Consider the following 6334-nt stretch of genomic DNA (forward strand, 5'->3'; position numbering starts at 1 on the left):
TTCAACGCCCACATGTTGCTTCTCCTGGGCGTTCAACGCCCATTTGGTGCTTCTTTCTGGCGTTGAACGCCAGAAAGTCCTTCGTTGCTGGGCGTTTTTCTGAACGCCCAGGATGCTAGCAGACTGGCGTTAAACGCCAGAAGGTGCATCTTTCTGGCGTTTAACGCCCAGAAGATGCTCCTTTCTGGCGTTTAACGCCCAAAGTATTTCTTACTGGCTTTTTCACGCCAGTGAGCTTCCAAATTTCCCTGTAACTCTGTGACTTCAATCAATTGCTGTTTTACCTTGAAGAGACTTTGACATATACCTGAAAGAAAATAATTAATTAATACGAATAAAATTAAATTTTGTGATTGGCTGGGTTGCCTCCCAGCAAGCGCTTCTTTAATGTCATTAGCTGGACTATTACTGAGTTTTAATTAAGTCTCAGTCTTGAGCATTCTTGCTCGAAATTACCTTCAAGATAGTGTTTAACTCTTTGTCCATTAACAATGAACTTTTTGTTAGAGTCACTATCCTGAAGTTCTATGTATCCATATGGTGATACGCTTGTAATTACATATGGACCTCTCCACCGGGATTTTAATTTCCCAGGGAATAATTTGAGCCTTGAGTTAAATAACAGAACTTTCTGTCCTGGCTCAAAGACTCTGGATGACAATTTCTTATCATGCCATCTTTTTGCTTTCTCTTTGTAAATTTTTGCATTTTCGAAAGCATTGAGTCTAAATTCCTCTAGCTCATTTAACTGGAGTAATCGTCTTTCTCCAGCTAACTTGGCATCAAGGTTCAGGAATCTGGTTGCCCAGTAGGCCTTGTGTTCCAGTTCCACTGGCAAGTGACACACTTTTCCATACACAAGCTGGTATGGAGAGGTCCCTATAGGGGTCTTAAATGCTGTTCTGTATGCCCACAGAGCATCATCCAAGCTTCTTGCCCAATCCTTTCTACGGTTAATTACAGTCCGTTCCAGGATTCTTTTGAGTTCTCTATTTGAGACTTCAGCTTGCCCATTAGTTTATGGATGATATGGAGTAGCCACCCTGTGGTTGACTCCATAACGTACCAGAGCAGAGTAAAGCTGTTTATTACAGAAATGAGTACCCCCATCACTGATTAACACTCTAGGGATACCAAATCTGCTGAAGATATGTTTCTGGAGGAATTTCAACACTGTTTTAGTGTCATTAGTGGGTGTTGCAATCGCCTCCACCCATTTGGATACATAATCCACTGCCACCAGAATATAAGTGTTTGAGTATGATGGTGGGAAAGGTCCCATGAAGTCAATGCCCCATACATCAAACAACTCAATCTCCATGATTCCTTGTTGAGGCATGGCATAACTGTGAGGTAGGTTGCCTGATCTTTGGCAACTGTCACAATTAAGCACAAATGCTCGGGAATCTTTATAGAGGGTAGGCCAGTAGAAGCCACTTTGGAGGACTCTTGTGGCTGTTCGCTCACTTCCAAAGTGTCCTCCATACTGTGATCCATGGCAATGCCAAAGGATCTTCTGTGCTTCCTCTTTAGGCACACATCTACGAATTACTCCGTCCGTACATCTCTTGAAGAGATATGGCTCATCCCAAAGATAGTACTTTGCATCTGTGATTAATTTCTTTGATTGCACCCTACTGTACTCTTTGGGTATGAATCTCACTGCCTTGTAGTTTGCAATGTCTGCAAACCATGGCACTTCCTGGATGGCAAACAGTTGCTCATCCGGAAAGGTTTCAGAGATCTCAGTGAGAGGGAGGGACGCCCCTTCTACTGGTTTTATTCGGGACAGGTGATCTGCTACTTGATTTTCTGTCCCTTTTCTGTCTCTTATTTCTATATCAAACTCTTGCAGAAGCAACACCCATCTGATGAGTCTGGGTTTTGAATCTTGCTTTGTGAGTAGATATTTAAGAGCAGCATGATCAGTGTACACAATCACTTTTGATCCTACTAAATAAGATCTGAATTTGTCAATGGCGTAAACCACTGCAAGTAGCTCTTTTTCTGTGGTTGTGTAATTCTTCTGTGCATCATTTAGAACACGGCTGGCATAGTAAATGACGTGCAGAAGCTTGTCATGCCTTTGTCCCAACACTGCACCAATGGCATGGTCACTGGCATCACACATCAGTTCAAATGGTAATGTCCAGTCTGGTGCAGAGATTATTGGTGCTGTAACCAATTTAGCTTTCAGGGTCTCAAATGCCTGCAAACACTCTTTATCAAAGATAAATGGCGTGTCAGCAGCTAGCAGGTTGCTCAGAGGTTTGGCGATTTTTGAAAAATCCTTTATAAACCTCCTATAGAATCCTGCATGCCCCAGAAAGCTTCTGATTGCCTTAACATTAGCAGGTGGTGGCAATCTTTCAATTACTTCTACCTTAGCTTGGTCCACCTCTATTCCTTTGTTCGAAATTTTGTGCCCAAGGACAATTCCTTCAGTCACCATAAAGTGACATTTTTCCCAGTTTAAAACCAGGTTAGTCTCTTGGCATCTTTTCAGAACAAGTGCTAAATGGTTAAGGCAGGAGCTGAATGAGTCTCCAAATACTGAAAAGTCATCCATGAAGACTTCCAGAAATTTTTCCACCATATCAGAGAAAATGGAGAGCATGCACCTCTGAAAGGTTGCAGGTGCATTGCACAGGCCAAATGGCATCCTTCTGTATGCGAATACTCCAGATGGGCATGTGAACGCCGTTTTCTCCTGATCCTGGGGATCTACTGCAATTTGATTATAACCTGAATATCCATCCAGGAAGCAGTAGTATTCATGACCTGCTAGTCTTTCTAGCATCTGGTCTATGAATGGTAAAGGAAAATGATCCTTTCTGGTGGCTGTATTGAGCCTTCTATAATCAATGCACATACGCCACCCTGTAACTGTTCTTGTAGGAACCAGTTCATTTTTTTCATTATGAACCACTGTCATGCCACCTTTCTTAGGGACAATTTGGACAGGGCTCACCCAGGGGCTGTCAGAAATAGGATAAATAATCCCAGCCTCTAGTAATTTAGTGACCTCCTTCTGCACCACTTCCTTCATGGCTGGGTTCAGCTGCCTTTGTGGTTGGACCACAGGCTTGGCGTCACCTTCCAATAGGATCTTATGCATGCATCTGGCTGGGCTAATGCCCTTAAGATCATTGATGGACCACCCAAGAGCTGTCTTGTGTGTCCTTAGCACTTGAATTAGTGCTTCCTCTTCCTGTGGCTCTAAGGTAGAGCTTATAATTACAGGAAAGGTATCACCTTCTCCCAGAAATGCATATTTCAGGGATGGTGGTAATGGTTTGAGTTCGGGTTTTGGAGGTTTCTCCTCTTCTTGAGGGATTTTCAGAGGTTCTATTATCTTCTCTGACTCCTCCAAATCAGGCAGAACATCTTTAAAGATGTCCTCTAGCTCTGATTCCAAACTCTCAGCCATATTGACCTCTCTTACCAGAGAATCAATAATGTCAACACTCATGCAGTCATTTTGGGTGTCTGGATGTTGCATTGCTTTGACAACATTCAACTTGAACTCCTCCTCATTGACTCTCAAGGTCACTTCCCCTTTTTGGACATCAATGAGGGTTCGGCCAGTTGCTAGGAAAGGTCTTCCTAGAATGAGAGTTGCACTCTTGTGCTCCTCCATTTCCAGCACCACAAAGTCAGTAGGAAAGGCGAATGGCCCAACCTTGACAATCATGTCCTCAATCACGCCTGATGGGTACTTAATGGAGCCATCAGCAAGTTGAAGACATATCCTGGTTGGTTTAATTTCTTCAGTTAAACCAAGCTTTCTGATAGTAGATGCAGGTATTAAGTTGATACTTGCCCCAAGATCACATAAAGCTTGCTTGGTACAATTACCCTCTAATGTGCATGGTATCATAAAGCTCCCAGGATCTTTAAGCTTCTCAGGTAAGCTTTTCAGAATGACTGCACTGCATTCTTCAGTGAGGTAGACTTTCTCAGTTTCCCTCCAATCCTTCTTATGACTTAAGATTTCTTTCATGAACTTGGCATAAGAAGGTATTTGCTCAAGTGCTTCTGCAAACGGAATCTTTATTTCAAGAGTCCTGAGATAGTCTGCAAAGCGGGCAAATTGCTTATCCTGTTCCGCTTGGCGGAGTTTTTGAGGATAAGGCATTTTGGCTTTGTATTCCTCAACCTTAGTTGCTGCAGGTTTATTACCTACAGAAGTGGGTTGGGAAGCCTTTTTAGAAAGGTCAGCACTTGTATGTGACTGATCACCCACTGGCATTTGAATGCTAGGAGTGGAAGCTGGAGTGGCGTTAGACGCCATCTCCTTGTTTGTTACTGGCGTTTGAACGCCAGAACCATGTCCCTTTTGGGCGTTCAACGCCAGATCCATGCTTGTTTCTGGCGTTGAACGCCAGGAATGAGCATGGGCTGGGCGTTCAGCGCCAGCATTATTCCTCTCTGGGCTCTGATTGTCCTCAGAGGGATTTTTAGTATCCTCTTGTTCATTTCTTGGTTTCCTGTTGCTTTGAAGTGAGGTATTTAATGTTTTCCCACTTCTTAATTGAACTGCTTGGCATTCTTCTGTTATTTGTTTTGACAGTTGCTTTTCTGTCTGCTTTAATTGCACTTCCATGTTCCTGTTAGCCATTCTTGTTTCCTGTAATATTTCCTTGAATTCGGCTAGTTGCTGAGTTAGAAAATCTAATTGCTGATTGAATTCATTAGCCTGATCCACTGGACTGAGTTCTGCAGTTACTGTTTTAGCTTCTTCTTTCATAGAGGATTCACTGCTTAGGTACAGATGCTGATTTCTGGCAACTGTATCAATAAGCTCTTGAGCTTCTTCAATTGTTTTTCTCATGTGTATAGATCCACCAGCTGAGTGGTCTAGGGAAATCTGAGCTTTTTCTGTAAGCCCATAGTAGAAGATGTCTAATTGCACCCATTCTGAAAACATTTCAGAGGGACATTTTCTTAGCATCTCTCTGTATCTCTCCCAAGCATCATAAAGGGATTCATGATCTCCTTGTTTGAAGCCTTGGATGTTTAGCCTTAGCTGTGTCATCCGTTTGGGAGGGAAATAGTGATTCAGGAATTTTTCTGACAGCTGTTTCCATGTTTTTATGCTGTTCTTAGGCTGGTTATTTAACCACCTCTTAGCTTGATCTTTTACAGCAAATGGAAACAGTAATAATCTGTAGACATCCTGATCTACTTCCTTATCATGTACTGTATCAGCAATTTGCAGAAATTGTGCCAGAAACTCTGTAGGTTCTTCATGTGGAAGACCGGAATACTGGCAGTTTTGCTGCACCATGATAATGAGCTGAGGATTCAGCTCAAAGCTACTAACTCCAATGGAGGGTATACAAATACTACTCCCATATGAAGCAGTAGTGGGGTTAGCATATGACCCCAGAGTCCTCTTGGACTGTTCATTCCCACTTGCTTCCATATTGAACAATAGAGTTATTTGTTTATAAAGGATTGTGGAATATGTTGGTTTTATTTATTTTATAAAAATCAGAATTTTTATAAAATAAAAACGAAATAAATAAATGAAAGTGAAAATATTTTGAAATTAAAAATTGAATTTTTATATAAAATTTTCGAAAAAAAATAGTTCAAAATTAGTTAGAAAATGTAAATTTTTTTTTTGAATTTTGAATTTTATGACGAAAGAGAAAAACACACAAAAGACACAAGACTTAAAATTTTTAGATCCAATGTTCCTTATTTTCGAAAATTTTTGGAGGGAAAAACACCAAGGAACACCAAACTTAAAAATTTTAGGATCAAGACACAAGAAAAACTCAAGAACACCTTGAAGATTCACAAGAACACCAAGAACAAAAGATAGAACACCAAACTTAAAATTTTTAGAGAATCAAAATAAATTTTCGAAAATTAAAGAAAACTTAACAAGAAAACACCAAACTTAGAGTTTGGTACAAGATTCAATCCAAGAAAAATTATTTTTGAAAAAGGTTCCAAAGGGTATAACCAATTATCAAGAACAACTTGAAAATCAAGGAAGAACCAAGAAAACTCAACACGAGAATTTTAGAGAAAATATAAAATATGCAATTAACACCAAACTTAGAACAAGACACTAAACTCACGAAAATTAGCAATCAATTAAAAGAAAAATAATAAATTTTGAAAAGAAAAATTTTGAAAAGAAACTATCCTATCAAGATTTAATGACTCTATAACAATAAAAATAAAAATAAATTATTCCTAATCTAAGAAATAAAATAAGCCTTCAATTGTCCAAACTCAATAATCCCCGGCAACGGCGCCAAAAACTTGGTGGACGAAATTGTGATCCTTAATTAATGACTCTTTGGCATGTACCAAA

Source organism: Arachis stenosperma, chromosome 1 (genome assembly GCF_014773155.1).
Source record: "Arachis stenosperma cultivar V10309 chromosome 1, arast.V10309.gnm1.PFL2, whole genome shotgun sequence".
Lineage (NCBI taxonomy): Eukaryota > Viridiplantae > Streptophyta > Magnoliopsida > Fabales > Fabaceae > Arachis > Arachis stenosperma.